Here is a 21,155-nt window from a genome sequence, read left to right on the forward strand (position 1 = left end):
CACTCTGTTGCCCAGGCTGGAGTGCAGTGGTACAATCTCAGCTCACTACAACCTCTGCTTCCCGGGTTCAAGTAATTCTTGTGTCTCAGCCTCCCAAATAGCTGGAATTACAGGCACATGCCACCATGCCTAGCTAATTTTTGTATTTTTAGTAGAGACGGGTTTTTGCTATGTTGGCCTGTTGGCCAGCTGGTCTCAAACTTCTGACCTTGCCTTCAAAAGTGCTGGATTACAGGCATGAGGCATCACACATGGCCCAGAAAGTGACATTCTTTACTTACCACAGGTCAGGAACCTGTACAGGAACTGTGTGGATAAGGCATGAGGCCAGCTTTCCCAAGGGGCTTTTATTAGCTCTGTAAGCCAACTTTGATTCCTTAAAGCAGCATATTTATATCTGAAAGTATGTCATTCCAATCAAAGCCTTGGTAAAATAACCAGTGTCTTCAATTGTGTCCTGTTACAAAAGAACAGATTCTTATTGAACTTACCCATATAACTAGATTGCCATAAATTAAGTATATTTGCAAATAGTTTTCAAATTCTGGAGAAATCAGGTAGAGATAATATGCTTCAGATTTTGTTCATGGGAATGTAATTTACCCAATTTACCCAATTGTTAAAAAGCTGTAAATCACTCAAAGAAAAAGGGTTTTCTGGACTCAGAAACAAAAGAATGATCAATGCTTCAAACAAAGTCATAAAATTTTTTTTCAGTTTTCCATTAATTTAGTCCATGTCATTAACACCAGTCCTGCTCAATGTTTATAAACACATTAGCTGTCTATGGGAGTCTTAGCAGTTTTTCCTCTATTCTAGTGTCATCATCTCCAAAGTTATCAGAAACCTGCATTCAAGAACACCTGTCAGAGTCATATAGTTAATTATAAAATCATCTTTTGAAAAGGACAAAAGTAGGCCAGGTGCAGTGGCTCATGCCTGTAATCCTAGAATTTTGGGAGGCTGACGTGGGCCGATCACTTGAGGTTAGGAGTCTTAGACCAGCCAACATGGCAAAGCCCCATCTTTACTAAAAATACAAAAATTAGCCAGGCATAGTGGCACATGCCTGTAATCCCTGCTACTTGGGAGGCTGAGGTGGGAAAATCACTTGTATTTGGGAGGTGGAGGTGCATTGAGCCAAGCTTGCACCACTGCACTCAGACTAAGTGACAGAGTGAGACCCTGTCTCAGAAAAAAAAAGGATAAAAGTAAAACAACTGTGGATGACAAAACTCTTGGAACAGTCATAGACACAATTGACGAGAAAATCTGGTTACTTCTGTGGCATACAACAATTTCATATAATAATCATAATTACTACTGATAACATTTACTAAAACACATCTGAATCACAGGAATCTCATACAATTCTGGAACATATACTCATAATACATTTATATAAATATAATATGAAGAAGGTTAAACACCATTTCATATGACAAAACTTCCTATATGGTTTTATTATATCAAATAATTCAAATATGACTTCTTTGCGCTTCAGGGGACCTAATATCAAAAAAATTAATTAGAACCAAAGTTAGAATTTGATTTTGGAAGGTTTGTCAAATATAATACTTGATATCACAAACTAGGATTATTGTAAAATAACTCATTTATTTAGCCAAAATGATAACTCAAAGATTTCAAAAAGGAAAAAACTTTTATTCTTTGAGAGGAGACTTAAACAATAAATAATAAACAATAAACAATAAATAAACAATAAACCCTAATAAAGACAGCATGAGGACAACTAAATCTTTCAAAATTTTATAAACAGGCTGAGTGTGGTGGCTCTTGCCTGTAATCCCAGGACTTTGGGATGCTGAGGCAGGTAGATCACTTGAGGTCAGGAGTTCAAGACCAGCCTAGCCAACATAATGAAACCCTGTCTCTACTAAAAATTCAAAAATTAGCGAGATGTGGTGGCATGTGCCTGTAGTCCCAGCTATTTGGGAGGCAGAGGCAGGAGAACTGTTTGAACCCATGAGGTGGAGGCTGCAGTAAGTTGAGATTGTGCCACTGTACTCCAACCTGGGCAACAGAGCAAGACTCGGTCCCAAAAAAACTTTTATAAACAAAATCTATAAAATTTTAGCCATCTTGACCATAAGATATAATTTCCATAAACTTTTTTATAAGTTGTATAACCTTTTATTAATGAGTGGGCTAATGCTCTAAGAAAATGCTTGAAGACCAGCAGTATACTGGTCTTGCATCAGTGAGCTTTTGACATTAATGGTTAGGTTTATAGAGAAACTGAACTAATTTAATCTCTCAACATCAGCCCTTACAATCTCTTGCACCCACCTCTTCCACGATAGTCCTTGAGTCTTAGAAAGTTGAATACTTTTCATTTCTGGTCCTGTGTCTCACAAAAGCAGTTTATTTTGATTGGCATCTTCTCCCAGGTCTGAAAATGAGGATTTAACTCCTGTCAGTGTTTAAGATTTTGCAGGACTTGGTGTCCTTTTCAGACCCAAGAGTCAAACCCTGTAACTTAATGGCATAAAAATTTGAAAAGCACATACAGAAAGTTACACGAATACAATAATCTTAATTTAGAATGTTTTTAAATTTCATGCTTTCTAAGTAAACCAAAACTTAATAATAATGATATAGAAATTATTTCAATAAAACACAAAATCTGATTGTTAGGCCAGTTACCAAAAGGCAAAAGAAAAGACATTCTGCAGTGCAATTTCTGTTCCCTATGGGGAATCCATTTAAATAATCTGCAAGTCGAAACTAATGAAAATAGTATTTGAATTAGATATAGAAAGAATGTTTACTGGGTCATAAGTGAAAATTTTCAATTATAGAACAATTTAAAGCCAAGAACACAGGATATTATGTTAGAAGAAAACATTTCCTTTAGACCTTTAAGATAAAACATTTTTAGCATCAGGCCACAACAAATAGTTAGAACCTGAGGGGAAAAAACTTATAGAAGCTGAAAATGAGTTGAAGGAGAGTTACTATTTTAGGCCTTTTAATAGGAGAGAGAAAGCTGAAAACAGCAAAATGCAATCAAAGTTGAATTTTGGGCTTAAAAAAATTTAAATCTCTTCTAATTTTATTAAGAGTAAATCAATATCTTAAGAAAATTTTGTCATTCTAACCAATTATTTAGTGTTTGATTTTTTTAGATCAAAACCCAGTCTCTAGAAACACTACTATAAATAGTTGCCCTTTAACTACAGACAACTTGAAATAAATCATTTATAACATGCTTGGACTTCCTGTTTTATCCTAGGCATCCCTCTTTCTTAAATAACCAGTTATTTTATTTTAGGACAAAAAATTTACCACACAATATTCTTTCTTACACAAAATTATTTTCCCTATCTTGCCAAAAACAACTCTTTATATTTGTAACTTTACATTGCTCTTATTTACTGATTACCTGTATCTTGTTTCATAAACTTTTAAATAACCTTGGAATTAGGCAAAAATTATTTTTCTTTAAATAAGAACACATTTCTTTTTTTAGAAAAATATATTTCTATAATTTTTTTAAAAAGTAAATGACCCGGACGGGCACAGTGGCTCAAGCCTGTAATCCCAGCACTTGGGAGGCCAAGGCGGGTGGATCACGAGGTCAAGAGATTGAGACCATCCTGGTCAACATGGTGAAACCCCGTCTCTACTAAAAATACAAAAAATTAGCTGGGCATGGTGGCACGTGCCTGTAATCCCAGCTACTCAGGAGGTTGAGGCAGGAGAATTGCCTGAACCCAGGAGGCGGAGGTTGCAGTGAGCTGAGATCGTGCCATTGCACTCCAGCCTGGGTAACAAGAGCAAAACTCCATCTCAAAAAAAAAAAAAAAAGTAAATGACCCATTTAATGAATATCTATTATTTAACTTAATAAAACTTTAGATTTTAAATTATATAGGATTATTTACAAGCATTTATTCCATTACATTTACCTAATTTTTTAAGTAGTTTACCCAGATTACTTATGAAAACTATGATAGCTATCATTTAAAGTTATTTCTCTGATAGCCAGCCCAGTGGCTCATGCCTGTAATCCCAGTACTTTGGCAGGCCAAGGCAGGAAAATTGCTTGAGACCAGGAGTTCAAGACCAGCCTAGCCAACATGGCAAAACTGCATCTCTACCAAAAATACAAAAATGAGCTGGGCCATAGTGGTGCATCCCTGTAATCCCAGCTACTTGGGAGTCTGAAGCACAAGAATCACTTGAACCCGGGAGACAGAAGTTGCAGGCTGCAGTGAGCTAGGATCACACCATTGCACTCCAGCCTAGATGACAGAGCGAGACTCTGTCTCAAACAAACAAAAAGCATCAGAAATAAACTTATTTGCTTGTTAATCATTTGTTTTTTGTTTTCCTTCAACTTTTAAGTTCCAGGATACATGTGCAGGACGTGCAGGTTTGTTACATAGGTAAATGTGTGTCATGGTGGTTTGCTGCACAGATCAACCCATCACCTTGGTATTAAGCCCAGCATCCATTAGCTACTCTTCCTGATGCTCTCCCTCCCACCAAGAGGCCCCAGTGAGTGTTATTCCCTCTCATGTGTACATATGTTCTCATTGTTCAGCTCCCACTTATAAATGAGAACATGCAGTGTTTGGTTTCCTGTTCTTGCGTTAGTTTGCTGAGGATAACAGCTTCCAGCTCCCTCATTTCCCTGCAAAGGACATTATCTCATTCCTTCTTATGGATGCATAGTATTCCATGGTGTGTATGTACCACATTTTCTTTATCCAGTCAATCACTGATGGGCATTTGAGTTGATTCCATGTCTTTGCTATTGCGAATAGTGCTGCAATGAACATACACATGCATGTATCTTTATAACAGAATGATTTGTATTCATTTGGGTATATACCCAGTAATGGGATTGCTGAGTTAAATGGTATTTCTGCCTCTAGATCTTTGAGGAATTGCTACACTGTCTTCCATAATTTACACTCCCACCAACATTATAAAAGCATTCCTTTTTCTCTGCAACCTTGACAGCATCTGTTGTTTCTGGACTTTTTAATAATCGCCATTCTGACTGGTGTGAGATGATGTCTCACTGTGGGTTTTGGGGGTTTTGTTTTGAGGCAGAGTCTTACTTTGTCACCCAGCATGGTTTCAAGCGGTTCTACTGCCTCAGCCTCCTGAGTAGCTGGGATTACAGGCACGCACTACCATGCTCAGCTAATTTTTGTATTTTTGGTAGAGATGAGGTTTCACCATGTCGGCCAGGCTGGTCTCGACTTCCTGACCTGCAGTGATCTGCCCACCTTGGCCCCCAAAGTACTGGGTGTACAGGCAAGAACCACTTTATCTAGCTTCATTGAGGTTTTGATTTGCATTTCTCTAATCATCAGTGATGTTGACCTGTTTTCATATGGTTAACCATTTTTATAACCTGTGAATTTCAGATTTTCCTAAGAAACTTAAGGTTAGATAAATGGTGTTTTGTTTTGTTTTGTTTACCAAATAACTCAGCATTTAGCTGTTTTCATTAACTAAACAATATTAAATGCCTTATGTATCAAATTTTACATAAACAACATTTATCTTTTGGGCTACATTCATAGCTTTATAACCTTCATGACAAATGTTGACATCTAGCAGAGATAAATATAAATCCACTTGACCAATAAATCTAAACAATAATGTATGTTTACAATTCTGAAGCCATTTCTAATTCTACTTCACCAATATTTTAAAAAGCAGCTTATTTATTAGAGATTTACTTAAGTCACATGAACTTGAAAAAGCATTTGGTTTAAAGTCTCATTTTTTTCTGATAAAGTATTTGATTCAAGCACTTTTTTCTTTAAGCCAATTAATTAAAGCTCTTTTATATATTTTTAGTAATGAAACATCATATACATGACACATAAATACATAGATGTATTAGACAAGCAGATAGAATCAGATCTTACAGACTCATAAGACCTCTTTTTTCCTACTTTAGATTTCCAAATTCTTTTCTTTTTTTTTTTTTTTTTTTTTTGCAGCAAAGAAAGAGTTTAATGATCACAGGGCTAGCCAAGTGGTAGTGAAATGGGAGGAGTTTTCCTTTATCATCCTTGGGTGTACAACGGGGGTGTACACTTGTTTCTTCAGTGCCTCCATGCTTGAACCCCCAGGGGAGCATGGGGATGGGTAGGCTGTGGGGAGCATGGGCTCCGACCTCATGGCCGTGTCTAGGATTGAGTGTTTACAGCTCCCAAAGCCCCAGTGGGCATGTGTTACGCTGTGCTCTTTCAGTTTAGCCATCAGCAGGTGATTTGTGTGAATCAGCTCAATTAGACCCTCTGCCTTATCACAAGGACAGAGGGCCTTCTGTATCCTGAGGGTTCTTGCCCTAGTGTACCCAAACAATTGGATCACACATAGTCTTGGAGAATGAGTGCAAGGATTTACTGAGTGGTGGAAGTAGCTCTTCACAGATGAATGGGGAACCAGAAGGAGGATGAAGCAGGAAAGCAGTCTTCCCCTGGAGTTGGGCTGCTCAGTGGCCAGGCTCTCCTCTGACCGCTCTCAGCCAAATTTCCCTCCGCATCCATGTTGCTCGGCTCTCAATGGCCTGCCGGCTTCTGTTGGTGTGTTCTTCTGCCAGTGTGTTCCTCTTGACGTCCAGTTGCTTGTGTGTGTGCCCAATAGTATCTCTTATAGGCACAGGATGGGAGTGTGACAGGCCAGGGTGGCCTTGGAAAATGCAACATTTGGGCATAAAAACAGGAGTGCCTGTCCTCACTTAGGTCCGTGAGCATAACAGCAAAAGTGGAGCCCTTGCCAGAGACCCTGTCTTTCTCTACCCAGCACTTCCCTGACCCTCTCCGGTATCAGTAGGATGGGAGAAATTTCTCAAATCTGCCTCCCAATTTCTTGATAACCTGTTTTATCCTAGGCACCCTATTAACTTAGGTAGTGGTCAGCTAGATACTCCTAAATTTACATATTAAAGGAACAACTCTTAGGCAAAAAATTAGATAGGGAAATTTACATCTCAAAGTACAAAGAGAAAGAATCTGGTAGTGTTAAAAGGGAGATTTAAAATGGATGCCGAATCAAACAAAAAATTATAGAACTCTATCTTAGAGTTCTATAATTTGTATAAGCAGACCAATTTTATTTAGATAGGTATTTCTAAATAAAAGCTAGTTTCAAATAGGATCTTTGAGCTCTGGGCAGCACACACAGTGAATCCTGAGTCTCCAAAAAACAGATAATTATTATCAGGCTAGACCATGTGAGGCTTTTACAGTACACTTTTTTTCTTTTTAAACAAAGGCATTTATCTAACTGTCTAAACTATACTATTCCTTGATTTAAATACCAAAGAATAGCTCTGTTGTAATAATGATTTTAGTAAAAAAAAAAAAAAAAAATCAGGTAACACAATATAAAAGCAAACCGTTTAAGATCTGAGATGAACTTGTCTGTTTACACTCTTAGGGTTCCATAAGATAAAACAGAGATTTCTTCCCAAAAAGGAGTCTGGCACCTTCTCTGTCTTCTTTAAGGAATCCCAGGCTGTTAGAAACTATTTTAAGTTTCCTCATGCAGGAGATGGTGGCAAGAGAAAGGAGAGACAGCAGAAGTAAATGAAGAAAACAGAATTCAGTTGACTAAGAAGAAAAAAAAACCTTTTTCTCAAACAAACAAAAAAAGGAAAAAAACAAAACAAGGTCCTAGGAGAGAAAACCACAAAGGCCAAACACACACACACCCCTTGGATATTAGCTTTTAATTAAGTTGATTTTTAAACATTGAGCTCTTTTAAAAATTTTTTTGGCTGGATGTGGTGGCTCATGCCTGTAATACCAGCAGTTTGGGAGGCGTACGCCAGCAGATGACCTGGGGTCAGGAGTTTGAGACCAGCCTGGTCAACATGGCGAAACCCTGTCTCTACCAAAAATACAAAAATTAGCTGGACATAGTGGTGGACACCTATAATCCCAGCTACTTGGGAAGCTGAAGCACGAGAATTGCTTGAACTCAGGATGCCAAGGTTGCAGTGAGCCAAGATTGCACCACTGCAGTCCAACCTGGTAACAGAGACTCCATCTAAAAAAAAAAAAAAAAAAAAAAAAAAATTCTAAATCTCACTACTATATTTTAGCTAGGACAAATTGTTGATATTTCAAAAATAGCACAAATATCAAACTAGAAAAGGCCTGATTTAGGAATCAAACCCAGCCTGTTGTGGTGAAAAAAAATAGCAAAACCTTAGCTACCAAACTACAGTGTGGGACGACAACCATTGCCCTTTCAGTTTGGCTTGGCTGGCAAAAAGGTGGCCTTGTTATGTAAATAAAACCCTTCAGGTCGTCAAAATCAAGAATCTTCCCCCTTTTTTCTTCTTTTGCTGTCCTGGCCATTTTTTCCTCACCCTTCCCCACCCCACCTTTTTTCCAGCTGTGGGAATTTAGCCAATTCAGAGGCTTGGTTCCTCATACTCTGGAACTTTCCTTCATATTTGATTGTCGGATAGAGTTGGTCAAACCCAATGGTAAAAATGTCACGGGTGAGTGGTGACTATCTGAGCTGGTAATGCAGGAGTAAAAGAATTTACCAAGACAGGCTGGGCACCTGTAATTCCAGCACTTAGGGAAGCCAAGGCAAGTAGATCACTTGAGGTCAGGAGTTTGAGACTAGCCTGGCCAACATGGCTGAGTGTGGTGGTTCATGCCTGTAATTCCAGCACTTTGGGAGCCTGAGGCTGGCGGATCACTTGAGGAGTTTGACACCAACATAGCCAACATGGTGAAACCCCATGTCTACTAAAAATACAAAAATTAGTTGGGCGTGGTGGCACATGCCTGTAATTCCAGCTACTCAGGAGGGTGAGGCAACAGAATCGCTTGAACCTAGGAGGCAGAGGTTGCAGTGAGCCGAGATCGTGCCACTGTATTGCAGCCTGGGTGACAGAGTGAGACTCTGTCTCAGAAAACAAAACAAAACCAAAAACTTACCAAAACAGTTGTAGGTAAAGAAAGGCAGATTTATTAGAGAAAGTATGAAAATATGTTGCAAAAAAAGAAATGGGCAGAATTATCAGAGACATATGAACCAGAGCAACTCCATCTTGAATAGGGGCTGGGTAAAATCAGGTTGAGACCTGCTGGGCTGCATTCCCAGACGGTTAAGGCATTCTAGGCTGGGCGTGGTGGCTCAAGCCTGTAATCCCAGCACTTTGGGAGGCCAAGGCGGGTGGATCACGAGGTCGAGAGATCGAGACCATCCTGGTCAACATGGTGAAACCCCGTCTCTACTAAAAATACAAAAAAATTAGCTGGGCGTGGTGGCACGTGCCTGTAATCCCAGCTACTCAGGAGGCTGAGGCAGGAGAATTGCCTGAACCCAGGAGGCGGAGGTTGCGGTGAGCCGAGATCGCGCCATTGCACTCCAGCCTGGGTAACAAGAGCGAAACTCTGTCTCGGAAAAAAAAAAAAAAAAAAAAAAAAAAGGCATTCTAAGTCACAGGATGACATAGGAGGATAGCACAAGATAAAGGTCATAAAGACCTTGCTGATAAAAACAGGTTGCAATAAAGGAGCTGAAGCTAGCCAAAACCCACCAAAACCAAGATGGCCATAAGAGGGACCTCTGGTTGTCCTCACTGCTATACTACCACCAGGGCCATGGTAGTTTACAAATGCCATGGCAACATCAAGAAGTTACCTTATATGGTCTAAAAAGGGGAGGCATGAATAATCTACCCCTTGCTTAGCATATAGTCAAGAAATAACCTCGGCACAGTGGCACACGCCTGTAGTCCCAGCTACTCAGGAGGCTGAGGCTGGGGGATCACTTGAGTCCAGGAGTTCTAGGCTGTAGTGCACTATGCTGATTAGGTGTCCGACCTAAGTTCAGCATCAGTATTGTGACCTCCCGGGAGCAGGGGACCACCAGATTGCCTACGGAGGAGTGAACCAGCCCAGGTTGGAAGCAGAGCAGGTCAAAATTCCCGTGCTGATCAGTAGCAGGATTGCGCCTGTGAATAGCCACTGCACTCCAACCTAGGCAACATAACGAGACCCCATCTCTTAAAAGAAAGAAAGAAATAAGAAATAACCATAAAAATGGGCAACCAGCAGCCCTCAGGGGTTTGAGACCAGCATGGCCAACATGGTGAAACCCTGTCTTTACTAAAAACATAAAAATTAGTGGTGTAGCCATTCTTGGAGTAGTCATTCTTTCTTCCTTTACTTTCCTAATAAATTTGATTTCACTTTATGGATTAGCCCTGAATTCTTTCTTGCGTGAGATCCAAGAGCCCTCTCTTGGGGTTTAGATTGGGACCCCTTTCAAGTAACGGAATCAGCAAGAGAGGAGCTGACCTCAAGGAAACAAAGGCTTGCTGGAGATTTTACAGGCTGGTTCTTGGGCTGCAGAGTGCTATATGCAGTACTGAGGATGACAAGGTTGCAGAGGAGCTAATTTGCAATTTTTCTGTCAGCCAAGGTATTTGATGATAAATAGAACCATTTGATGATAAGCAGGAAGACTGTGAGTTATGTACATTATCTGCACAGGAGGGCTATGTGTTCTGGGACACAAAGAAAGGCAGATCTATTATAGCCTATCTGCTTTATCTCTTTGCTTTCCCCTGATCCTTTTCCCTAATTGGGCTTCCTCAAAAAGAGACAGAAACAACAACAAAAACAGGAACAAACAAATGAAACAAAAAACAATTAACCAAACAAATGATCATACCATGTATACAATTACTAAGCGCTCTAACAATAAGGAAAAATTAAGACTAGCTGGTTGTTAATCTTAACTATAGCCAAGACCAAAACCCAATTCAGCTACTTACCAAGGAACGGAGCTCAGGCTGAAGACTGCTCTCCATCATCCTAGAAGCAGGAAAAAGCTCAAACTCACCTTCCTTGTTGGAAGGGAGCTGAAACTCCAGAAAGGAGTTACCTGCCCACCATCAGCATGGAAGCGGGAAAACTTGCCTTCCTTGTTGGAAGCAAGTACAACTCCAGAAAAGTTGTACAGCAAAATAAACATTAGATCTCAACCAAATTTGGGGAGACCAGGGATTCTCTGGAGGGAAGGGAGCTCCCAGGCATCAGCAAATTGTTCCGTTGGTTTGAGTCATAAGGATAGCTCAAGCTGGTACTAAGCACCAAAAGGAGATTTCTCAAAGGTTAGGGCACCTCCATTCAGAATCCCTTCATGGTTACCAAATTGTGAACTCAAAATATCTGAGATAGGTCTCGATGATACATCCATAACACAGCCTCAGGAGGCCTTGATGACGTGTACCCAAGGGAGTTGGGGTACAGCTTGATTTTATACATTTTAGGGAGCCATGAGGCATCAATCAATATGTTTAAGATGTACATTGGTTCAGTCTGGAAAGCCAGGACAACTCAAAGAGAGGGAAGGGAAGGTTTCCAGGTCATAAGTAGATAAGAAACAAAAGATTGCATTCTTTTGAGTCCTTGATCAGCCTTTCTCTGAATACACAATTTAGTCTGGCTCAGTGAATCTGCATTTTATATAAACAATAGGGCAGAGGAAGCAATCAGATATGCATTTGTCTCAGAGGGATGACTTTTTGTCCCACACCTAACAGTTTACATTGATAGATTTATATTGATAAGCTATCAGTTTACATTGCCAGGGTGAAATTCAACAGAACTGTTTTAAAGATCTTGAGGCCCACAAGGAATTTCCTTTTGAGCAAATTGTGAGGGAGGTATGTAGCTTTTTTATCTTTGTAGTTATCTTCTTTAGGAATAAAATGAGAGGCAGGTTTTCATAACATAGTTCCCAGCTTGACTTTCCCCTTGGCTTAGTGATTTTGAGGTCTGAGATTTATTTACCTTTCACAGATCTAAAGGTGGAATTTATAATTAAAAGTGATGCCGAGTATAAAAATCTGGAAAATTTGTAGTCTGGCCATGTAATAGAAAAGGAAAGAGCATTTTCAGGAGAGGAATCCAAGAGTGCTGTGGATCAACCATTTGCAAGAGATATGACTTGTAAGAGAGCATGACTAAAAGTCATGCTAATAGTTAAGGCAATGGGAAAAGTCCCCAAAGGCACTTCAGAAAACAGCCAGCCTCTACCATCACAAGCTGAGAGGTCCAGGAGGACAGAATGGTTTTCAGAGGACAGGCTCAGGGCTCTGTGCCCTGTGCTGCCTAGAATGCTGCTGTCACATCCCAGCCACTCTGGCTGCAGCCACAGCTCAAAGAACCTCAGGTACTGCTTGGGATGCTGCTCTGGAGTGCACAAGCCATAAGCCTTATCAGCTTTTACATGGTGTTAAGTCTTCAAGCACCCAGAATGCAAGAGTGATGAAGTCTTGGTGGGTTCCACCTAGATTTCAGAGGATGCATCAGAAAGCCTAGGTGTCCAGGCAGAAGCCTGCTGAAGGGGCAGAGCTACCACTGAGAGCCTCTACTAAGGTAATGCCAATCAGGAATGTGAGATTGCAGCCCCCATAGAGACCTGTATTAGGGCAATGCCTAGTGGAGCTGTGGAAGCAGGGCCATTGTCCTCCAGACCCTGGAATTACAGAGCCACTGGCAGTGTGCAACCTCAGCCTGGAAAAGCTGCAGGCATTCATTCAACCTAACCCATGAGCACAGCCACATGGAATGGGTAAAGCCATGGGGGTGGGGCTGCCTGAGGCCTCTGAAGTCCATCCTTCACACCAGTGTGCCTAGGATGCAGAACATGAAGTCAAAGGAGATTGTTTTAGAACTTTTAAGATTTAATGTCTGCTCTGCTGGCTTTTGGATTTGCATAAGGTCCATTAGACACACACACCTACATATAGTAGGTGTTTACATTGATAGGTTTACATTGATAAGCTATCAGTTTACATTGCCAGGGTGAAATTCAGCATAACTGTTTTAGAATAAAGATCTTGAGGCCCACAGGGAATTCCCTTGTGGGCAAATTGTGAGGGAGGTTAAAAAAAAAAAAAGTTAAAACCTCAATCCTAAGTAAGGAAGGTAGGTTACATTATAGGTAATCCATGTATGTGCTAATGGGGTTGGAAAGAACCTTACAGAGCATATTATCTGATAAACCTGAGTGGAGTGGGTTTGGGAGAACAAACTAACAGGATTATTGTGTCTTGCAGTTGGTATATGGGAGCAATTGACATGTCCCCTTCAGAACCTTAACTGTTAATAACAATGGCTGTTACAACACAAACTAGTGACCAGAGATACAGCTCTTAGGCCAAGCCGGCCTGATGGTATGGATGCAGGAAGTGACTGACCAGTGGCAGTACTCAGCCAGACCAAGACCGAGAGGGAAGAGTTCACAGCTTTCTGGAGGTTAAGGTGTTCCGGTGATAGGAAAGTGTGCCCCAAGCCTTCATGGATGAGTTATAGGTCTTAAGATTAGTCTCCTCTTGTTTGGATTCCACACTCGCTAAATAACCTCATAATAACCTGGTTTTCCATGTAACTGCCTCTAGGAAAAAAATGTACTTTTCATGCTGAAACAGATATTTCAGTCTGCATGGTAAAAGTTCTACATCTTACTACAAAATAATAACTGGCTGGTTTACTTAAAAAAAAAAAAAAAGAAAGAGAGAAAGAAAAAGAAAAATCTCCCATTATTTAAGAAAGAAAGAAAGATACATGTATGCTCTGTCCAATAAGATTTTATTTCCTGGGTGCAGAGCTTAGACTCTAACATTTTAGCACTGATCTCCAGATTAGCTCAACTACAAAGGAAACATTTGACCCACAGATACCTGCGAAGGGAAGGTGACTAAGGAATGGGTGTTGAGGGACTCTGCTCTTCTGCAAATATTCTGAACTGTCTTCAGGATCCAAGATCCTATCTTAGGATCCACTTAAGACTTGCACTCATGAAGTCATTGTACCACAGAGAACATCCCTACAGGGCTGCCCTAAAAATATGCTCAACATAGAAACCTAAAATTTTGCTGATTATCAGCATCACTGAGGAATAGTATTTAGACTTGATAAAGTAGAGGAGCTGAATCTAAGAACTGAACATAAAGTCAGGCACCCAAATGGGCTATATCATCTGTTGATGAAGTGAAGAGAAAAATTTGCATACTGGCAACACGAACCAACAAGAAAACCAGTCTGTCTCTGGTAACAGTAAGAATGGGGAGGAGACACACATTAGAGAAATAGACAAAAATGGCAAAACTGGGTGGAAAGGACTAATAATATTAACAGTTTTCCCTAATCATTTATAATCATAGCCCTAGTCTCATGTAGTTTCAGCATTTGAATGTACACCATACTCACAGTCTGATAAACCCCAATTCAAAAAATAAATCTAGTCCCAGGTTTATAGTGTTCCCAGATGGGTATGGTGGCTCATATCTCTAATCCCTATACTTTGGGAGCCTGAGGTGGGCAGATCACTTTAGGTCAGGAGTTCGAGACCAGCCTGGGCAACAGAGTAAAACCCCACTCTACTTAAAATAAAAAAATTAGCTGGATGTGGTGGCAGGCTCCTGTAATCCCAGCTACTCAGGAGGCTGAAGCAGGAGAATTGCTTGAACTCAGGAGGCAGAGGTTGCAGTGAGCCGAGATTGCACCACTGCACTCCAGCCTGGGCGACAGAGCGAGACTCCATCTCAAAAATAAAAATAAAAATAAATAAATAAATATAGTGTTCCCTAGCACACAGAAGAAACCAAGACAAATTATCTCAACCCAGACCTCTCAAGATTTTCAAAGTTAAAGTTTAACCAAACGTGAGTTCCTAATAAAGTATCAAGCATACAAGGAAACAGACTACCATGAGCAGAGTCAAGAGAGACTGCAAACTGATAAGTAAGACATATACAGACTGCAGATACTAAAATTGTTTTTAAAAAGTATACAAAGTAAATATGTTTAAAGTGTTTTAACTGAAAAGCAGAGATAAGCACTATATAGAGCAGAAAGAAGGGACATTTAGGTCAACCTGGACCTTCAGGGTAAGTTCCCTGAGGATATGAGTCTCGAATTGGGGTAGGAGGACAATTAGGAATTAATCAGGATATAATGCAATCAGGATATGAAGGAAAAAAAAAAAAAGAATTAGGTGGAAAAAAGTAGTGGGGCATTCCAGACCAAGAAATCAAAATCATGATACACAAAGACATGAACACACTGAACGGCATGGGGGACTCACGGAAAACTTCACACATCCTCTGTTACTAGAATAATAAATGGAGAGCAAGAAAGAGCAAGAGAAGCTGAAGAAGTAGGATATCAGGAGGTAAAGGGCTTTGTATACCACATAGGAAGTATGGCCTCACTGAAGGATTTCAAGGAGGGGAGTATCATGGTCAGTTTTGTTTTAGGTAGACTGCTTTGTTAGTAGTGAGGGAAAAGGATTTAAGATGGACAAAGCCGGAGGAACAGAGATCAGCTAGGATCAGCTACAAATGAATTACTGCACAGGTTACAGGAGAAATGATGAGGGTCTGAACTACCAGAGTGACTGTAAGGGCGGGAGGAAAGGCAGATTTGAGAAACTCCAGCTAAAATTAGCAAAAGCTGGTGACTACTTTTGGGAAGGATGAAGGGAAAGCAGCATAGAATGACTCCTGTGTTTCCTGCTTGGGTGACTAGGTGATATTGATTTGGGGGATACAACAGGAAGAGCAGGTTGGGACAGATGATAATGCCCTAAATAATGAAAATGTTAGGTCTGAGTACTTGTGGGGAATCAAGCTTGGAGATGTTTATCAAGCAACTGGATTTATGAGATTGAAGCTCATTTGAGAAGTCAATGCTGAAATAATTAACTAGAAAAGTGGCTAAGTCACCTAAGGAGAGACAGAAGCACAGTGATAACAAGTATGGAATTCAGGAAATAATCTGAAATTCATGACAAGTTTTATGGGTTTTAAAAAAATGCTTAAAAGCAAAATATAAATATGTATAAATATTAAACAGGTCTTACAGTATCAAAAATTGGAAACCATCTAAAAGCAAAAAACAACAGAATGGTTAACTATTATGGTATATCCACTTCAGGAAATATCATAGTCATTAAAAATGATGTTTAGGCCAGGCATCAGTGGCTCACACCTGTAATCCCAGCATTTTGGAAGGCAGAGGTGGGCTGATTGCTTGAGCCCAGGAGTTTGAAACCAGCCTGGCCAACATGGAAAACAAACCCCGTCTCTACTAAAAATACAAAAATTAGCCGGGTGTGGTGGTGGCATCTGTAATTCCAGCTACTCGGGAGGTTGAGGCAGGAGAATTGCTTGAATCCGGGAGGCAGAGGTTGCAGTGAGCCAAGCTCACGCCACTGAACTCAGCCTGGGTGAAAAGAGCAAGACTCCATCTCCAAAAAAAAAAAAAAAAAAAAAAGCCAGTTGTGTTAGTACATGCCTATAATCCCAGTTACTCAGGAGGCTGAGGCAGGAGAATCACTTGAACCTGGGAGGCAGGGAGGTTGCAGTAAGCCAAGCTCATGCCATTGCACTCCAGCCTGGGTAACAGAGCAAGACTCTATCTCAATTAAAAAAAAAAATGTTTAGAAAGTTTACAGTGTGTGAAAAAGGTTTATAATAAATTGTTAACTGCCTTCCTACCTTTAAATAACACTACAGGCCAGGCACAATGGCTCACACCTGTAATCCCAGCACTTCGAGAGGCTGAGGCAGGTCAGGAGTTTGAGATCAGCCTGGCCAAGATGGTGAAACCCTGTCTCTACTAAAAATACAAAAATGAGCTGGGTGCGGTGGCAGGCACCTATAATTCCAGCTACTTGGGAGGCTGAGGCAGGAGAACTGCTTGAACCCTGGAGGGTTAGGTGTGGTAGTGTGTGTGCCTGCAGTCCTAGCTACTCTGGAGGCTGAGATGGGAGGATCACTTGAACCTGGGAGGTCAAGGCTGCAGTAAGCTGAGATCATGCCACTGCATTGCAGCCTGGGTGACAGAGTAAGACCCTGTCTCAAAAAATAAGCAAACAATTCCATGAGACAAGAAATCTAGTATTCCTGGAAAAAAGATGAGTAAAACTATCTTTTTATCCTACTAGTCATCCCATTTGGCAAAGAGTAGGAGACAGACACTGGTAAATTATCTTGCCATAAATGTTAATTAACAAGCATAGAATAAGTGTTGAGTATTACCTTCTCTGTCTCCCATCAGGACTCAATTGACCTTCTTCATCCAGTGATTGCAATTTCAAATACCATGCAGGTAATAGAAATTAGTAAAAATAAACAAGTGGAAGAAAACAAAATCATAGACATAATGAACAACAGCAACTAGCCCTTAATCTTGGCATTAAACTTTTTTTTTTGGGGGGGGGGGGACGTGATCTCACCTGTTGCCCTGGCTGGAGTGTAGTGGCATGATCATTGCTCACTGCAGCCTTGAACTTCTGATCTCAAGCAATCCTCTTGCCTTGGCCTTCCAAAGTGCTGGGATTATAGTTGTAAGTAATCACCATACCCAGTCTTGGCATTTACTCTAAGAACAGGGTGAGAACTACAGTGAACTGGAGAGTACAAGTTCATTCCAGAGGGAGCAATTGCTACTTAGCTCCAAATAGCCTTTACTTTATGGGAATGTAAGTCCAGTGTCATCAGATTTTAAGTTGGAAATATTATTATGTACAATCTACTGATTTACAATATTGGATACTCACTCGAGTTAAAAAAAAAAAACAAAAAAAAAACACTGTTGGTCACAGTTAAAAAGCACTGTCGGCCGGGCGCAGAGGCGCAAGCCTGTAATCCCAGCACTTTGGGAGGCCGAGGTGGGTGGATCACGAGGTCAAGAGATCAAGACCATCTTGGTCAACATGGTGAAACCCCGTCTCTACTAAAAATACAAACAATTAGCTGGGCATGGTGGCGCGTGCTTGTAGTCCCAGCTACTCAGGGGGCTGAGGCAGGAGAATTGCCTGAACCCAGGAGGCGGAGGTTGGGGTGAGCCGAGATCGTGCCATTGCACTCCAGCCCGGGTAACAAGAGCGAAACTCTGTCTCAAAAAAAAAAAAAAAAAAAAGCACTGTCTGGGCCAAATATTACACATAAGTAGGTCATCTTTATGCCATTCAATGGTTTCAGCTACCACATATATGCTGCCAGATGTCAAATCTACATCCCCTCATAGACTGCTCTCCCAAGCGTCAGATCCATGTATCTGTCTCTTGCCTAGCTTTACCTTGAGGTAACATCAGAACCTCAAATTCAAATGCCTAAAATGGAACCCATCACCGCCCCCAACCACCCTAACCTGGTTCCCAGGTCTTTGTTCCTTATCTCAGTGAAATTGCACCAACAAACATCTAGTTTCCCAAGTCAGAAATCTTGGAGTCACCCTCAACTTCCTCTCTACCCCAACCCATCCTATTGCTAACCAAGTCTAAGCAATTTTATCTCTGGAATTCTACTTGAATCCATTATTCCCCATGCCCACCATCACTGCCATTCTTCAGACCTCACTTTAGTTTTTCTTTAACTAAAGACTCACCTAACCTCTTGTCTTTGGTGTCTTTACTCTCACTAGAATGTTATTTCCAAGACACAAACTTGATCTTGTCATTTCCCTGTTTAAAACTTTCCAATGGGCCGGGTCTGGTGGCTCACGCCTGTAATCCAAGAACTTTGGAGGCTAAGGTGGGCGGATTACCTGAGGTCGGGAGTTCAAGACCAGCCTGACCAACATGGTGAAACCCCGTCTTTATTAAAAATAAATAAATAGGCCGGGCGCGGTGGCTCAAGCCTGTAATCCCAGCACTTTGGGAGGCCGAGGCAGGTTGATCACGAGGTCAAGAGATAAAGACCATCCTGGTCAACATGGTGAAACCCCATCTCTACTAAAAATACAAAAAATTAGCCGGGCATGGTGGCACGTGCCTGTAATCTCAGCTACTCAGGAGGCTGAGGCAGGAGAATTGCCTGAACACGGGAGGCGGAGGTTGCGGTGAGCCGAGATCGCACCATTGCACTCCAGCCTGGGTAACAAGAGCGAAACTCCATCTCAAAAAATAAATAAATAAATAAATAAATAAATATAAATTCTTAGGAGTTGAGCATGAATCAGAAAAGAAAAAAAAAAAGAAAGAAAATTAAATAAATAAATAAAATAAAATAAAACTTTCCAATGGTTTTACATTGAAAAGTGACAGAGTTGCCCGGTGCAGTGGCTCAAGCCTGCAATCCCAGCACTTTGGGAGGCCGAGGTGGGTGGATCACGAGGTCAAGAGATCGAGACCATCCTGGTCAACACGGTGAAACCCCGTCTCTACTAAAAATACAAAAAATTAGCTAGGCATGGTTGTGCGTGCCTGTAATCCCAGCTACTCAGGAGGCTGAGACAGGAGAATTGCCTGAACCCAGGAGGCGGAGGTTGCGATGAGCCGAGACCGCGCCATTGCACTCCAGCCTGGGTAAGAAGAGCGAAACTCCATCTCAAAAAAAAAAAAAAAAAGAAAAGTGACAGAGTTCCAACTTCTTAGCCTAGTGTTCAGGGGCTTTGTCATCTTATCTTTCCAGGTTCATCTCCTACCGCTTCCCCAACCCCCAACCAAAACTACAGCCACACTGTATTACCTTCAATTTCCATAATAGGGCATAGTTTCTCTGCCCTAGCACATTTACACAGGCTGCTCCTACTGCCTGAATTGTCCTTCTCTCACTCCCTACACTATATCCTCATTTTCTTGGTTCCTCAAACCAAGCATTAATCATCTTTTCTGGGAAGCAGCCCTCACCATCAATATCCTTCTTCAGACTGGTAGGTATCTGTTCTCTGGCCCCATAATACTCTGCATATCTCTGTTTTCATTATCTATTACTTCACTGATCCCCCAATGAAATGGGACCTAGTTTAGTACAGAGACTTTATCTTACTTCTGTAGTTTCAAGACTGAGCATAATACCTGATCCATAATAGGCATTCAACAAATGTTGCATGAATGAATCAATCAGTCTAGTCCAACTCATGGTACCAATGGAGAAATCTCTTGTTTTCTCAAGATCATGTGATGGATCAGTGATGGAGCTAGAGAACCCAAGTCTCCTCACTTTCAGCTCAGCACACTTTCCACCAGAACAAATCAGCTTTTGATGAGGGCAGGGATTGAAGTTTGGCCCTGAAAGGAAGGGTTGACATGGAACAAAGTGGTGGTTTTAGGGAAAAATGGAGGAAATGAGAACAGCAAAACACATTTATTAGTCATCCTTAACATGAATGCTTCTCAAAAATATCTCACTCAGGCAACCTAATGTCAAATAAGACAGTTCATAGCTGGCATGAGCATAAAAAAGAGGGGATAGACCCCAACCATTAAAGATAGAATGAAACTTGTAATCAGAAATCTTAAATAGAAATACAGCATACACTATGCACCAGGTATTATTCTAAGTATGTACATTTATTCATTTAATCCTCACAATAACCCTCTGTAGTAATAATATTATCATGCCATTTACAGTGGCCCATGCTTGTAATCCCAGCTACTCAGAGGCTGAGGTGGGAGGGTCTCTTGAGCTCAGGAGCTCAAGACCAGCCTCGGCAATAAAATAAGACCCTGATACCAAAAATAATAAGCCAGGAAAGGTGGCTCATGCCTATAATCCCACCACCTTTGGGAGGCCAAGGCAGGAGGATCCCCAGAGCCCAGGAGTCCAGACCAGCTAGACAAAATAGGGAGATCCTGTCTCTACAAAAATAAAAAAATTTAAAAATTAGCTGGACATGGTGGCACATGCCTGTGGTCCCAGCTCCTCAGGAGGCTGAGGCGGGAGGATCACTTGAGCCCAGGAGGTTGAGGCTGCAGTGAGCCATGATGACACCACTGTACTCCAGCCTGGGTGACACAGTGAGACTCTGTCTTAAAATAATAATAGTAATTATATCTTTATTTTATAGATAAGAAAAATGAGGCACTGAAAAGATTAAGTAGTTTGAGTTTTCACAGGTAGGAAATGGCAGATCTAGGATTTGAATAAGGCAGTTCGGTGCTAGAATCCATGTCCTTAACCACAATGCCTGAAGCATAATTCTGAACTGGGCAATCAAAAGGGGATCACCCACATTTTGCTGTATGGAGTATGAATTACCTGATGGAGTAAATTTTGGTTCTAAATACAGGGAGAAGGTGGCTCAGCCTGGGCCTCTGTGGGGGATGGGAGTTCTTTGTTCTGTGATGCAATGATGACCTCAAGGTAAACTGCCACTGGGCTAAGGAAA

At 41.0% G+C, this 21,155-nt stretch overlaps 1 long non-coding RNA gene across 1 annotated transcript in view; it reads right to left on the reverse strand.

The window, feature by feature from the left end:
- Positions 1 to 17,957, reverse strand: part of LOC104650210 (uncharacterized) — a 40,857-nt gene extending 22,900 nt beyond the window's left edge. The window contains exons 1-3 of the long non-coding RNA XR_012516631.1: positions 10,802 to 17,957; positions 2,311 to 2,413; positions 282 to 457 (exon numbers count right to left, since the gene is read on the reverse strand). This is a non-coding gene — a long non-coding RNA (uncharacterized LOC104650210). The remainder of the gene's footprint in view (positions 1 to 281; positions 458 to 2,310; positions 2,414 to 10,801) is intronic.
- Between the last annotated feature and the right edge of the window lie 3,198 nt (positions 17,958 to 21,155).

Source organism: Saimiri boliviensis, chromosome 2 (assembly GCF_048565385.1).
Source record: "Saimiri boliviensis isolate mSaiBol1 chromosome 2, mSaiBol1.pri, whole genome shotgun sequence".
In the NCBI taxonomy this organism is placed as follows: Eukaryota; Metazoa; Chordata; class Mammalia; order Primates; family Cebidae; genus Saimiri; species Saimiri boliviensis.